The sequence below is a fragment of the Lates calcarifer genome, linkage group LG10 (assembly GCF_001640805.2).
Source record: "Lates calcarifer isolate ASB-BC8 linkage group LG10, TLL_Latcal_v3, whole genome shotgun sequence".
Taxonomy (NCBI): domain Eukaryota; kingdom Metazoa; phylum Chordata; class Actinopteri; family Centropomidae; genus Lates; species Lates calcarifer.
This window is the reverse complement of record NC_066842.1, coordinates 16,282,767-16,299,777: the sequence shown is the minus strand read 5'-3', so window position 1 is coordinate 16,299,777 and position 17,011 is coordinate 16,282,767. Positions and strand designations below refer to the sequence as shown.

At 40.4% G+C, this 17,011-nt stretch overlaps 1 protein-coding gene across 1 annotated transcript in view; it reads left to right on the top strand.

Annotated features, from left to right (window-relative positions):
• Window positions 1–17,011, top strand: part of LOC108875364 (zinc finger protein 469) — a 172,090-nt gene that overhangs the window by 99,716 nt on the left and 55,363 nt on the right. The window lies entirely within an intron of this gene.

Here is a 17,011-nt window from a genome sequence, read left to right as displayed (position 1 = left end):
GAGAGACAGAGAGAGACAGAGAGAGAGAGAGAGGGATGTGCTTGGGTGCGTGGGCTGCTTTTTGTTTGCCTTCAGACGTCAGACCTTTGGTTAGATGGACTAACATAAAACAGTTAAACCAACACGATGCCTTTAGTTAAGCTGTCTCACTGCACAAGCCCTTTGGCTTTCATGGGGCTGAATGATTATAAAACAGTAGTCATAACTCACTTCAATATAATGAGATGTCGTCACATTGCCTCTACATTTCACTTCTTCTGTTTTCTTTGTGTGTTTATCTTTGTGTCTTGTTAAAAGCAGCAGAGGCAACATCTCAAGATGAAATCTGTATAATATTTTGATTCCTGTGACAACTGTGACATGTGCATAGTCTTTTGTCAAATTTTCACATACTGTCTGAGTCACATACCACAGTACCCCGTTTAAAAGATGTTAAAAAGAAGTTTAAATGATACATTTCTGAATTATGGCCATCCAAGTGATTATTACAATAGTTTCAGCCATCCTCTTTGTGATCCTGTGGCCTGTGAGAAGACAGACCTAGTGCTGGCTTCGTCTTGGCCTCCTGACCAAAAGTGTGATAATTTTAGACTCAAGTCTCTCACATGGTCTGGAGCAAGGACGGCATTTGGAAATAAACTCGGAATTTAGCTTAATTGCAGTTTACAGATTTAGGAGGGGCAGTGTTCTCTTCTTTATTTTCTTGCATAAATAGAGAGTGACTGGAGGCCAAAGACATGAGGTTTCAAAGCCACAAAAGAGGTTAAAGAACGTCAGAGGCAGCAAGGACACTTTTGAGACTGGCTTCTTAGCTCTCCCTAAGGTTTAGCCATGCTCTGTCCCTAATGTGAGATCCTTCTCCCCACTCACCATATCCATCAGATTTATTATTCCACCCAGGCTATTAGCTCTCAGCAGTAAAACTTGACTGTCAGTTTTTAACTGCTTCATGCACAGCCAAATTACGATGCTTTGCTTTTTTTCAGATGCTAATTTTTGTTGTGGGAGGTTGTAGGAGGTGCAGGAGGTTTCAACTGGGAATTTTCCCCATTTTTGTTCAGCTGGCTCTTTTAACAGCAAATGAATCGTCCTCTGAGGTCCCCAGGTTTTGACAGCTTCTCTACACACACTGTTTGGATCTAGATATTTCCCATTACCTCATTTTCATTATGTGTAAAATCTTTTTCTTTCTTTCCATTTTACAAAAACTGATTCCATTACCTGATTTTGATTTGTTCATATCTCTGTTATAAACATAAATAACACTTTAAGCCTGTGTTGAATAGCGTGACAGGACAGTGCGATTTATAGCTTACGAAAATGATATCATGGAATTGTTGCAGGGATGTAGCGGACAGGCAGAGGGAGGAGATGTAATGGATGTGTTTCAGGTGGCGTAACAGGGGACAGGACATTAACTGTGAACCAGTTCAACGGATTAAGAGTCTCCTTGCTCCCTCTCTTGCTGCGTGGTCTCTTGGTGTGACTGATTGACTGTCTGGGCCTCCCTCAAGCTTTCTCAGATGACATAGATTCGATAAAGATAAATCTAGCATTGAAACACACTCACAAACATTTGTACCCTCATATTAATGAAAACCTTTACTGAGTTGTATATCCCCACATGCATAGTGCATGTTGGAAGGAATGTTTCTGCAGCTAAGATAAAAGCCTTGTTCTGGAGACAAATGATGAGTAAAATGGCCATTCAGTGCGTGCTCTGCTGGAGTATGCCATCCAAACTGCAATATGTCCACATTAGATTGAAGCCATCATTGCCCTAGACCTTGAAAAATAGTCACTTCAAAGAGGCAGTAGATCAAACTCAAGAAAACAAGACCTTGACATGGGATGGGACATACATCACTGGAGAATAGGGGGAAAGGCAGATGGGGTGGGTGTAGAAGAGGCTTGCTGCAGTACGTTTCAAGAAACAAGATCATGGTCTTGAGATGTGTAAGCTCTTGAACAGTCCCAAAGGATAAGACAGTGTGTGATTTGGGGGTGAGTGATTCAGGGAGGAAATGATGAGTGACTGGGGCCTATGGAAAAATGTCTTTAGTAGAAAAACAGGAAGATAGGGAGGAAGGATGGAAAAAAATGAATAGGCAATAGAAATTATTCATTTCTTTGGTGGCAATTTTAGGTCAGCTGATAGTGTTTCTGTGTAAAAGTTCATGGGTGGATTATTAGATTTGTTTGAATGATTTGAAAATAAGTAATTGAGTGGTGTGAATAAAGTAATATTGTGCAAGTGCAGGTGTGAATGAGTCATTATAGCTGGCCTTTCTGTACAAGTTATTCTTTGTCAGTCTCAGTGTTTGCACACATTTTTTAATTGTCCTGATTCTTTTAAAAGTTGATTTATAATTCACTCTCTTTATCTGCAGCTCTGCTGTGTTCAAATTCAGATTTGGTTGAAAAGGAAGCAGAAGATTTAACAGCTTATCCTACTGTTTGTTAAACAACAATTTATTTGCCTCAATTCATTTATTATTTCCACATGAAAAAAGAACAAATCCATAGTCTCTCCTTTCTCCATGGAATTGGCAGCCAACACTTTTGCTTTATGTCTACTCGCAATGTCATATGGAAAAGGTTGAGGTCAGTGGCTGGGGGCAGATACATTTCCACACCGTTTCGTGCCTTAACCTACCCATTGCCCTTTGTATTGCCCTTCATGTTCCATATACTTTTTTCTTCTTACTATTATTCAAAAACAAAAGATAACCGCTTCAGAATCACAAATGTCATGCACAACAACAAATCCTACTACTACTACACACACACACACACACACGAAGGCACATTGTCGGCCACCGGGTCACTTTGACCAGAGGACAACGTGAGGGTTAAATCAGTTTTTTCAGTGTTTAACTCAGACCCTGATCTTTCCCGTAATCACATGCTCCAAATCTTAACCATACTTTACTTCCCTAACCTTAAGCAAGCACTTTGCACTTTACCTAAATACACCCATAACATGATTAACAGTCTACTCCCATATTAACAGGTTTGTGAGGCTGCACTTAGTTACACCAGCGCTTAAACTACATAACATCAGTGTGGCAGCCTAACATGCACACAATCACAATGGCTAGTTGTTTTGCAGGTATATTTACCACATTCACCATACCTACCTCTTAGTTTTGCATAATTGTTTACTAATATTTGCTAATTAGCAGTGAACACAAAGTACAGCTGAGGCTGATGAGAGTGTCACTGGTTTCGTGGGTAATTTTGTCATAAAGCAAAGTATTACACATGCAAATTTAGAGAAGGTAAGGGATCAAAGTCAAAGTCATCCCCTCCTCCTGTGGGTAGTTCTGTACTAAGTTTTATGGCCATTCATCCCTAACCCTAACCCTCACCCCAAGATCACTCACTGTGATAAAAACATAACCCAATCAGTCGTAGGGCATACGTTCATCCAAAACATAAGCCAGTGTGATGAGTTGTAGATGAACATAGTTTGTTTCAGTCATAGTGAAAATGATACTTTGCCTTTAAGCTACCTGCACCTATCATTAGGCCTTTGTAACACGATTTGCTTGGAGTTTACACTCTAATCCTTACCTGCTCTCTTTTTTTTTTTTTTGACATTTTTAACTGCAGTTTAAAGCACCTGTCAATTCAACATTTCATCTGGAGTATTTAATGTTTACTATCCAGAGGATGCCCTTCTTAGCAGAGTCTGTTTAGCCTGTCAGTTTGAATGGTTGGAGAACACCTTACAGAAGGATTGGTGTGAGCCAGTTCTGATACTGTGTTTGTTCTTCTGTTAACTAACCTTACCCACTTTGCTGGGTGATTGACAGGCAAGAGATTCTGGGGGTCACGAGGCGTGCCGACCTGAGGGGTAGGACCACTTTCATGACCAGACATGCAGGCTGACACTCCAGTCTAATGTTCACTAGTGACAGACAAGTGGTTTATTAGTGTGGGGTGTGGATCTCTGGCACTGTGGTGCACACAAAAATTCATGACTAATCAATCAGTTACACTTTCACTTGTTTGACCTGTGGTGAGACGAATACATCATGTCTATTTCATTACAGATGCATCAGGGATTTTATTTAATGCCTCTAATCTTCAAAACATTCAAATCCTGATCTAGTTTTTAAATAAAAGAAGAATTCACAGTTTATTGTGCAACAGTGCTGGCTTCTGCTGTGACTTTGTTGTTTTAAAAAAAAAGCTAAGCATAAATGTTTAATTTATTCTAATATTTTGCCTTCAGTATGCAAACTCAGAATTTAGTTCTTTCTCAATGAACAATTAGCTAAAAAGTGCAGGGCTCCATAAAAGCACCTTTTATCTCAATATCCTAAACTCAACACACAGGTTCTATTTGCTGAAACCATCCATCTTTAAGATCTGACAATGAGACGCTTGCGGGTTTCAACAGAGTCCAGGTATTTTATCCGTCTCAGTAGATCTTCCTTAACTCTCACTCAGGTACTATAGAAAACAGACAAGAGCCTTCAGTTCTGCTTGGCTGAAATCCTGCAGAAGTGCAGAAATACATCAACATGATTAAAAATGTCCATGTGGTCTTTTCTGTGAGCTCACCGAATGCAAGAATTTGAATTATTTCAAAGAAACCAGACCAGTGGTTTTCTTTACATCCTTAAAATTGAGCTTTATGGGGTTATTATTCAGACATTTGTGAATATAAATCCAGCATTTAGGTTGTGTTTACAATAGCCTCGTCGACTGCATATTTTTAAAAGGAAACCCAGCCCATGTTTTAAACACAGTCATAGGCTGATTGAGGAGTGTGTATCCCAAAGATGACCCCTCTCGCTCTGCCCTCACCCTCACCCTAACCATAACCCCAACAATGTTCAAAATACCTCCACTGCATTAATCAGAGCAGAAAGTTAACTCATACACCGTTTTACACCAAGGGTTAATGTTTAGCTATAAACTTAAACAGGTAAATTATATGTCTCCAAAATTACAGTCTTTATGCAGCTTTGATTTTATGAACTGCATGATGACCACCATGAGTAATACAACTATGAGAGCTACGTTTTAATGAGCTGTACGTCGCCCTGAATTTAAAGACTAGTCCATTTGAAAAGGAATATAATGATTACCTCTTGACATTTTGTTTAGATATTTGAATGACTGTCATGTAGCCTAAGCTATACAAAGCTCTCAAGCTCAGTCACTTGAAGTTAGTGACTCAAAGTCAGTATAAGCCCCTTTAAGACTCAGGATTCAGTGCCTTCAAAACCTGCTATGAACCATCATCACAAATGTTTAACTACTTAAAATGTCATTGCAGTACATCCTCAGTAATGTCTGTCTGATTTTGCCCATAGGTAATCATTTGTGTCTGTCTTCTGCAACCAGAAAGTTCAAAATAGTATAATGGCTGTATAAAATTATTCTCTGTTGTTATATGAATGGAAAGCACGCTAGAAACATGTAAGTGAAAGCAGTGATAGCAACATTAATTCCCCTGTGTATTTGGCCTTATTTTCTTTGCAAGAGAAACCTAATACAAAGCTGTAGATAAAATGTATACATTATTTTGAGACCTTTGAAGGTTTTATTAAAATGGAAGTAGATTCCCACTTTGCACTTGTTTACAGTATGGACAGAGATATCGCGTGCCTTAGAAATTATGCATCATAGACCATATTATGAAGAAGTAGAGGAGGACACCTTTACAATATGAAGTGAAAAATACTACTGTTATCATTAATAAACAAATGACTTCAACTAAGTGACATTCTGCATGTGTGTCAACAAGATTTTTACATTTTGTCACCTTAAACCATATCTGTGACATACTTTTATTTAGTTTATGAGTATGAATATGTATGTGTTTCAGTATGAGTGTGAATGGCTATTTGTCTCTATATGTCAGACTTGATAGACTGGTGATCTGTCCAGGGTGTAGCCCCCCATGACCCTCAAAGATAAGATGGATGGATATGTAATATTTATTTTAAAACATTGTTTCCACTCCTTATCACCACTTATACTATCAGTTACCATGATCTTTAAACCTCCTCTGTTGGGCCCCCCTTTCCTTGTGGTTTTTTGCTGTCACTTGTCTCCTCAGATGACATGGTATCAATGATCCCATCAACCACAAGCTAGGGCTTGTTAAGGTATCCCTCTTTAACTCAGAGTTTTACCCCAATTCAGTCCATGTTGCTTCCAGGGGGAATTGAGATCATCACCATTTTCTGCACATAGCTGGGGACATACATGTAGACATACAACTACAGATGCAGCAAATACACACACACACACACACACACACACACTGAACCACAGTTCCTCACACAGGCTCATTGTACTGTTCACACTTCCAATATAAATGAAAGGATTATGTGTTACAACAAAGGCCCGTGATCTGTCAAACAAAGCATTCACATGTCATGTCTCTTTCTCACCCTCTCCACTATTTCCCCTCAAGCGCCGTGGTGACAGTTCATTATTCAGTCCAAAAGAAAGTTCAAAATAGAGGCTAAAGAAATGAGTGTCTTCAAGCGATCCATGGAGAAACAAAATGAGGAAAAAGAAAAGCTTTGTTTTTGTAGCAAAAGGTGATGAACTTGAACAAAAATTTAACACAATTAGTTTTCTGACAAGACAAATAGAACTGCTATTTCATCACATACAGCCTTCTTTTGTAAAATAAATTCACACTTGTAGTTCTTAATCCTCTTCAACCATTATTCCTTTGTGCTTCTTTGTTTTCCAGACATACAGTATGTACAGTCTGGTACATCGCATCTTATTTAGAGGCACTTTATACATATCAGATTAGCAGCAAAGTGTGATGCAAAATTCTGCCATTCATCATCTTAATGTGGCATGTTAACATGGTAAGGTTTGCTAATTAGCAGTAAGCACACAATACAGCTGAGGCTGATGAGAGTGTCATTAGTTTTGTGGGTATTTGGTCATAAACCAACTGAAGGAGAGAGATTAATATTTTGACTTGATGATAACACTAGAGGGAAAAATAAGGGCATAATCATTAGGATACATTGTCTGGGAACCATTTATATCTGTACAAAATTTGCTCTGTCAGTGGCCCTAGAAAAATAGTCAGTGTATCATCAAAATTATTTAAAATCATCCTGTGGTGATCATGAATGTCTATATAAAATTTCATGGAAATCCATCCAGCAGTTCAGTTCGGATCAAAGTGGTAGACATTGCTATGTCTAGAACCATACTGCTAGAATTAAGCTGAGGATCTCTTTTGTTCATTTCATGAGGTGTTCCTGGTGTAATAAGATCAAATGGGCTTTATCACATTAATTTGTTCAGATGCACCAATGTTGAAATCATTCTCCAGCTTAATGTTCTCCATATGGAGAAAATGTCCTGATAAAAGGATGACATTTTTTTCACAAGCATCATGTCAGCAAATTTACACAAATGATCCATTGTTTCCTGACTCTTTTACCCAAAGTGTTATCATTATTGACCAACTTAATTATCAACTATGCTCTTAGTGCTACTTCAAACTAATTGTTCCCACCAATCAAACCCAGTCCCATACAAGACAAGGGAGGTTCTTCACACAAATAAGCCAAGTTTCAGTCATTTCTGTATTCTAAGTTGTACTCCCTATGTCCACAGTATTTTGCCTTGAACTCCACCATTATATAACCCCAGATGGTCCTCTGGCGCCTCTGCTCATCTGTAACATGTTCATGGGTCCAGCAGGCATACACACCAGAGCATGCCGGCAGGCCTTTGATCTCTCTCCCCTCCTGGGCCTCCTCAAAAGGGTGATTCTCCTGAAGCTTGTCCAGCCTGGATACATCTAGCTGGATGTCCTCCAGGTCTGTTAAGGAATGGAACGCTTCTGATCTAATTCATTGCATCTATGCAAACAATATGTCGCACCAGGGATAAGCTATGACACTCGTTTTGGCCTCTCAGGTAGAGCTGTAAGCATCCACAAGCACTTGTGCACTGCAGGTCCAGGTGTTTTCTCGCTCTGTAGGCCCCCAATCTCAAAAAATGCCAGTAGCTGCCAGTTCCAGACATCCTTTCACATTCTGACTCACAGAAATTCACTCCAAAGGCAGAAGAGTACTTATATCTGTCCCATATGCTACACTGCTGAAAGTGTATGCTTAGATGTTAAAGCATGGTGTATTTAGGATTTGGCTATTTGCCTAAGGCAGGCCTAAATGATAAGACGTTTGTGAGAAGTATTTAGCTGTTGTTGATGGATGTTTATATAAAGTACCTGCAAAGTGGTATGAGAAGGAGTTTTTTTCATGGAGCCAGTTCACTGCAACGTGGCACCATACAAACTCTGAAAATATGCAGTGAATTATCATGTGTGTATAAACATCTGTGTCTGTTTTACATCTCTATACTGTATGTATGTGCATATTTGCGCAGATCTATGCATGTGAACCAGGGGGTAAAGGACAGTAAAATATTGTGTTGGCTTTACTCTGTTATGCTCTTGTCGTGAGTCTCAGTGAGAGGAGGTTGGCTTGACTCTCTTGTTTTGGATAATTGTACGCTGCCGAGGTCTGTGGTCCCCTTCTCTGTCTCCCTGTGGCCTAGGCTGCAAGAGCCATATTTAGGTTGCACGTCCTCTTCATCCTATCCTGTCTCTTCCCCATCCTGTCCGACACACCCCCACAACGCAGCAGGGGGCAGATAAAGGGAAAGCAAGTGGTCCATATGCCAAACTGTAGGTGCCCAAGGAAACTGTACGAAGTTACTGCAAGACTTGAACTGACTTCTCAGTAGTGTTTAAAATCTTTGTTTTGGACCTGTTTTGTGGACATAAAGTTGCATGGTTTGGTTACATAAATGTTTTTTAGGGAATTTATGCAACCAAAAAAATTTGAAACCATGCTTTTTGCTGTACTGGTGTTATTTTATTTTTGCAGGTTTTGCTCTCCTTTTCTGTTGTATTACAGAACATTGCAGTGTGTTTATGATATGAAAGTAATTTGTACATTTGATGGGGCAACTTGAGGGCAGTTTGCATTCAATTTTCCACTCAATCAAAATTATGAAGTTGCATTATATCATTTGCAATATTTGACACTGGATGTGCAGACCAAAAAAAGTGAGGATTTAGTCTTTGTTGAATTTGTGGGAGTGTGTTGCTTCAGGTACCAGTGAAATACAGTTGCAGTAGCAAAACTTGCTAGGTAAGCATTAAATAAATGTTGTTCATGAAGCTCCACCCATTTACATTGTTTTGTGAGTGCCAGGTTACTCAAAACATCTTATCCAACAAGCTACTGTTAGCATGGAAAGGGTGGTGACCATTTTCAGTCAATAAGTGGGACAAATATGGCACCATATCGGAGTCAAATACCATATGAGGTTTTTGGGTTTTGTTCGTTTGTTGGTTTTTTCCAGAATGCAATGTAAAAACATTCTTATGTTCTTACTTTTGTCCTACACGTGTTACTCCTCATTTTTGTCATAGATAAAAAGTCACGCTTTCATGGGTGGACTGAGGGTAGCTCCCTTAAATGACTCATCGCATTTCTCTACCTCTTCACTCCACCCTTCTACTCCTTAGGTTCACCTACATTAGACCTTTCATTACTAATCACTTTCAATTTGTCACTCCTCCATCTGTAGAAATTCTCCCATAGTTCCACTTGTATTGTGACTGACTGTGTGAATTACAACTAAAATCAGAAAAATAGGTGTCAGATGGCTCGTATTACAGTGGTGGCATGACTAATATATTTCTCCATAGGTTGTCTCACATTTTCATCATCATCTACATTTTCTGTACATTATAAATACAGTGAGCATGTGGCGTATTTCTGAGGATGCATGGAAGGCGGCTCTCTCTATCTCTTGGATGATAACAGATAAGATATATTTTACCAAAGCATAAAGCTCTAGCCTTAGGAAGAGTGATTGGATAAGGAAGACCTTCATAATTATATATTTTACTCATTGTTCTCTTGACATTATTTCATTTTATTATATTTATTTTTGTCATTTATGAGTCATAAAGATGTGAGGGGCTAAACTATAGGTACCACTCTTAAAATCAGAATCTATAAGTAGTATACATAGATCCTTGTGAGGTTACAGGGCGGTGTGTGATCATGCATGGGATCTCAAGCCAATGCTTGCATCAACTCGTATGCCTGTCTCCTGAGGCAAATGATAGTAGGAGCAGGTGTTACTGCAAACAAAGATTCATGGGAGAGCTCTTGATTTCTCTGACTCAATCTCGTTTTTCTCTCACTCTCCTTCTCACTCACATATGCACTTTCACACAAACGCTCCTTCACCTTCCCTTTGCCTTTAAGTATAGTCATCCAGCAGAATTTATTCCCACAGGGCTTGAATTCCAGTCATTATCTGCTGAAATCACCCATGTAATGCACATGCATGTTTTATAGCTAGAGGGCTGCATTTCTATTTTTCTTTACTTATAGACTCTTTATCAGGGAAGACTTTTAGTCCCTCATCAATCTGTGATCCATGTTTCTTTTCCTCTCTTCAACAGCTTAACATTGACCAAGTTATGCAGAGTCTTTTGGGTATATCCTAATCTGATCTGAAATTATTGTATGAACCTGTATGAATTATTGCTGAGTATGGGGCATACGATAAGGTCAGAATCATTATGTAACCCTATAACCCTCAGACTTTTATCCATAGAATCACCTGCCTGTGGTTATCATGTACATTATTCAGACGAGGAGGAATGGTAGAACAGGTGTTCATGGGTAGTATAGGTGCACTAGACACCTTCAGATGTACCGGATCTGGATATGGAGAGTTTTGGGGGGACTGCGGAGGTGTCTTTCAGGAGAAAAAAAAACTAAAGGATCAAATGTGACTCAAGCTGGTGGGGTTGGTAAAGAGGCCAAAAATGTTTGTTTTGTCATTAAAAATTTTAACATGGGTACAAACAGGGCTGATTCATTTTCCAGTGATTTCACTTCATTGCCTTTACAGGAATGTATTTCTGACCTTTGCTATTGTAGAGCAAACTTTACTGGTGATGACTAAATGATTCTAGTTGTTGCTCTAAATGTTTCCAAACCACAGCTGTGTGAAATAAAAACCCACTATTTTCCTTGTTCTCCAATCACCACTGTCATCCCTTATATTCCTTGTCATTCCCCCCAAAGATGCTCGTAAGCCTTACTCTTAACTGGAATTGGGATGCAGAGTTTCCAGTATGTGTGTGTGTGAACCATTCATCATGGTGCTCATTCCAACAACATTTCTCCTCACTTCAGGTGCTCTGGGATCACTTTCAGCTGAGTAAATACTGGTATTCTTATAGATCATTTGACATCCCAGGTGACAAATCAGCCCCTACTCCTGGCTTAAACAAGTATCTTTTTGTTTCTTAATCATCGCAGAACATCACATGTATGTCTGTCCCGGTGGTCAGTATGTCAGTAAGTGATCATGGTCCTTCACATTCCATGTGCGACTTGGCTAGGCGACATGTCAGACTACAAACTGAACCCTGTATATTTGCTTGAGCTGTGGAGTGGCTCAGTGGATAGCAATGGCGGTATGTTGGTTTGTCTGCCACTTTGGTTCAGTATCTCACAAATATTAGTTGGATTTCCATTAAATTTTGGACAGCCATTTGTGGGCCCCAGAGGATGAATCCCAATTACTTTGATGATTCCCTAACCTTTGTTGAGGCACAACCATGAGGCACTAGTTAAGAGTGTTTTGATAAGTATTGCACTGATTGCCATGAAATTTTGTACACATATTGATGTACACATAAAGGATGTACCTAATGAATTTGATGATCCCTTCACTGTCCATCTAATAGGTTAAAGTTACCACTTATATATCTCATTATCTACCAGATCAATTGGCCCATCATGAAGTTGATGGATCTGAGTGAAACGTCTCAACAACATTGGATAGATCACTATGAAATTTGATGCAGACATTAAGGGTTTTGTGCTAATTAGCAGATAACAAGACCTAGTGTGAATGAAACACATTACAGATGTGTCGAAACTCTGTAATAAAAGGCAAAAAATTCTGATTATACTGCTGCTTTTCTGTCAAGGCCTTGTGAGATGTCCTAGAGAGGGAATCGATTGTTTTTCAGTGTGACAGACCATATTTTAATCAGACCATTATCAGGCAAGTAAGCACACAAAACCATGAGGACATTTGGGATACTGGCCTAAATATGTGAACAGTTGTTAGGTCTTAGCACATTAGGATCCATGACAAAGCTGAACCTCTTTTGAAATTCTGCTGAATGAAGGAGAGAGAAATGTAGACAAGCAGGAATTGGGAAAACTCTGGGGGAGTGAGGGATTACCATCCAGCAGAGAGAGGAAGCTGTGCCAGGTTCTCAAAGACTACATGATGACTCATAGGTCAAGGCCCCTGTGCCTGTAAACAGGATTTTTCTCATAATTTGAGTGTTGAATCACATACTGTGCATACACTCTGCTCTACTTTTCTGTCACTATCTCCATCACTTTGTTTCAAGTAGTACTAATCTCATGGGGGAGTGGGGATGGACAGTCAGTCAGAAATGGCGCAAGGGATAGTAAACCAGTTATCAGTGGGGTCAGTAGAGGGGGAGTATGTGTGAACAAAGTTAGGCATGTTGAGGATATCCCAAGTGTGATGATAAAGCTGGGGCCAAACTGATGATTGCAATCATTTGGGGTGACTCTTCAATGTAATCTTGTCTTTCAGTGCAAATCTTTCATTTCCCACAGGGCTGGGAAGTGTTGTGAAAGCTGTTGCATGTCAAGGTCATGGTTAGGGTGTCAGCACTGCTCTGGTTTATCTCTTGATCAGGTTACAGGATGACCAAAGAGCTGGACTGGATATACTCTCCATCTCTTGACCCTGTCACTTTTTTCTCCAAAGTCTAAGTTAAGACTACTTGCAGTAACAAAGATGTTGCAGACCTATGAATTTAGGACAGGTTTTTGCTAGCTTTCTGATTAAATCTAATGAAATTTAGCTACATTTCTCTTCTTTTCTATGCACTCTTCCTTTCTTTCAATGAGGTCATGACCCCTGAGGAGACTCCAGTAGGTTTGCCTTTTTAACCGACACACTTGCCTCCCAATAAGCATGGTGCATTCCTCACATTCTGGAAAGACAGTGTCAAGGCTATTAAAACCTTAAAGTGCAAGGTGTGTATGTGAGAGTGTGTTGCAGCTGGGAAGGCAATATTACACCATGTCACATGCAGTGGTCAGGCATCCATGAACTGACCTGTGCATTTCTCAGAATACTCTATTAAATACCTTCAGTAGACCATAGATTTATAGTCTCAGTTTAACAGCTCCTGAAACCAGACTACAGTTGAAACAGTGTGGCATGGACAGCAAACTCCAAAAAGATTCCTTCTTTTGCCTCATAGTAAGCTCCCTGCTACACGCACACGCACACGCACACACACACACACACACACACATACACATACACATACAAATGCATGCATGTGCACACACACACACACACACACACACACACACACACACACACACACATTTTAATAATAGCAGGTGTGTCTCCCTCATCCTACAGCTGCACACCAGAGCCTGAGAGTGAGGTAGAGTAATACAGATAGAAAGGCATATACTGTAAGCATAATGAGCAAGTGATAAACAGCGACAGACGACAACAGAGAGAGGGAACTGGAGTGGAATATTTTTGCGAGTGGAAGAGGCAGAAAGAGAAAGAAAGCAAGAATTTAAAAAGAGAGGGTGGTTGGTTTACTGATTGGCAGAACCTCAAGAAGGCAAAAGTGGTTTTAGGAAAACTTTAAAAGCTACTGGGGAAAAAAGCAACGGAAGAGAAAAGAGCCTGGTAAAAAGAAATCAGTGGAAACAGCGCAGTGGTGAGAAAGTTAAAATTTTAGTGGAGTGAAGTGTTCTAATCTTTTCTCTCCTGAGGGCGTTTTTGGAAGTCTCTCTCATCAGTCTGGGCAGGACTCATTTGTCCCTCTATCCCTCCCTCCCTCCTTTTTCCCTGTGCCTTAGTTCACTGCAGTACAGCGTAACTAGAGCCACGCGATGACTACAGGTTGAGAAGTGAGTTAGAGAAAGGGAGACAGAGATCAAGGAGAGGAGAGACTGACACACCTCACACACTGGAGTTTGGTTTGGTTCACTGTGCAGCCCACAAAGGTGAGGTGAAGAGAGAATATCTTACCAGTCTGTGAGTTTTCTCTGTGAGTGTGCATGTGACCATTTGTGTGCTTATATATTTGTGTGTCTATATGTAAACATCTCTGTGGGTGAGCGTGTGATTATGATTATGGTTGAATTAGGGCATTGACTCCACTGCATGCAGTGGCTCTGTTTGAGCAGTGAGTTTTCTTTGAATCCACCTCAGTGAAGGCTGCCATTCATGTTTTGGTGTGTAAACCATTCTCATGTCAGTGATCAGACTTTGTAGCGTGTGTGACAGGTTTGCCTTTCCAAGATCACATCTTGGTGTGTGTATGAATCATCCTGCTAAGCGGAGAAAAAGACACATTGTGAAAGTCACTGCACGTGGCTGCCTGCACACTATATGTATCTGCACGTGTGCCCGTTTCTCTTTGATTTAGCTGCTATTCCAGTTTCCGAGAGATCTATGAACAATAAGGAATTGTTTAGGTTTGTCGGCAGTAGACACCTAGTGAAGGACAGACAGACCATACAGAGTCAACACCCCATCTGGCCACAATATGGGCTGCCTACATGTTTTGCTGTTGAATTTTTTAAAATTTTTTGTAGGAAATGTGTATTTGCAACAGACATCAGCTGTTATGACAGTGATGAGAAGCAGAAAACAACTGTAGCAGATTGATGTAAGAGCATCCCATCTGCAAGTATGCATTCATCATAATATTCTTTCAAATGACAAGAAGTAGCTGCAGGGATGGTATTGTTTTGCCCATACCTGTATGCTAGAATACTGTATATACTTTGCTGTTACATGTTTTTAAAATATGCCCACACCTCAGAACAGTTTTTTTTCTTCCCTTTGTGTCTCATTCACCCTCAGATTGATTTATCTGTACATTGTGGTTATCCTGCTTTACTTCCAGCCTGACAGTGACAGCTAAGAGCTTCCAGGGTGTGGTTGAGGTACTTAAGGGTGGGGCTCAGGTAGAGCAGATAGAGGGGTCATTGTGGAATGTTTGAGATTCCTCTCCAGCGCCTCTTCTGCAGCAAATACACCCAGCCCCCAACCTATGTGCCCCCACCCAGATTCTGTTCCCTCGCCTCCCACCAGGAACTCCACTTCCCTTCCCCTCCCTCCCTACACCCACCGTATACTCTCTGCCCTGCTGGTGGAACCTGCTCAGTCATGTCAGTCTGCCTCCTTGTGCCAGCCTAACTACCACACTCATTTAAAAGGTGGAAAATCATCCTCAGCACTGTCGGGTGTGGCATTCCCCCTGTGAGTGTAATGGTGTATTTTGCCAGGTGTGCCATCAACATGTCTGAGTGAAGGAGACAACAGTATTACAGTATGTGAGTGGGATCTGGCCTGGGGAGGCTTTGGTGTGTGATCTTTAATCTTGAAATTAGTGATGAACAACACATATCGAGTGGCTGCCAATACTGATATCTTTTCCTTGTGATGTGTTGGATATAACATACTTTCTATCAATGTAAGAGATAATTAGCTTAGATTACTATGTTCCACTCCCAAGGAAATGGGAAGTGTAGGTGTGTGTATGTGAGTGACAGATTGAGCAGACTATAAACATTGTTGTTTTATCTCTTGCAATCACAAGGACATATAAATAAAAAGTTCTGTGTGAACATGCATGCAACACTGTGCCTTTCAGACTGTTCAATACAGATTGTGATGTCTCTTTTTCTTTTTGGAGTGCCAAGCTATTCTCAAGCATCCATACAAAAAGCCCATTACTTTTTCTACCCTATGCATGGACCACTCAGACTGACTGACTGGGAAGCATAATTCTCAAGTCACAGAACACAATTATAACAAATTGCCAGATTTGCCCATCAGTCAGCTATCAAAATCATGCGCTCATTATCAAGGGACTAACCAGGTATTCCTTTGAAACCTTTATAGGTGAATTGATTGATTTATGAGACTGGAGGCGGCAGTGAGTTCAGGAATCCAGGTGTACAGCACTGAGTTGAAGGTGCCAGGCATAGATTCCACTGAGAACAATAGAATAGACGAGAGATGTTTGATACAAAGTTAGCGTGCACTGAAAACATTGGCTGAGGGAAACAGAAATCTAAAGGTGTCACTGACAGCCAAGGGAATAGAACCTCAGGCAGTTAGCAAAAGGAGTAGGACAGATGGAAAGAGAAGGGTGTGTCATCAGAGGGAGACAGCAAAGAAGTGAGAGAGAGTCCCTGTCCAGCTGTATGACAGCAGTGTTGGCCTGGTACAAAAAGCTCTTCAATGGCCCAGTGAATACTGGAATGAAAACCATATCAGCACTGCAGACTTTTTACCTCACGTTACCTCTCCCCTTCCTGCTCCTCCCCCCTCTCTACCATATTCCCTCCTCCCTGCCTCATGGCCTCAGTGGGTCTGGTCTGGTCTGGCAGTGGTATGGTTTTCATTAGTCAATTACAACCTCTGAAGCTGGCTGCTTTTCTCAGTCACTCTTCTTTCCTATTCTTGCTTCTTTTTCTTCCTAAGGTCTCCTTTCACTCTGCTTGGTACCACATTCCTCCAGTTTTTTTTCTCTCTCTTAATATCAAAGCTCAACTAGTGACTCATTGTAGTATGTTATGAGTGTTTCCTTATATATTGTATCAGTCTCTATGACAACCTCTTGTCAAATTTGATGTGTTTTTAAACAATCAGTCAAGTTCACAAAATATCTTCCAAGCACAGTGAATATGGGCCTCTTGCATCTGTATGTGCATGTAGAGATGTATGCACAGTGCAAGATACACAGTGCATTCTCACATGTAGGAAAAGCCAACACATGCGAGCCCTCACTTGCTCCTGTGCATTTATCAATGCATGCAACAATAGGCTCGCTCAATATGCCTTCTGGGATTAAAATTGTCAAACA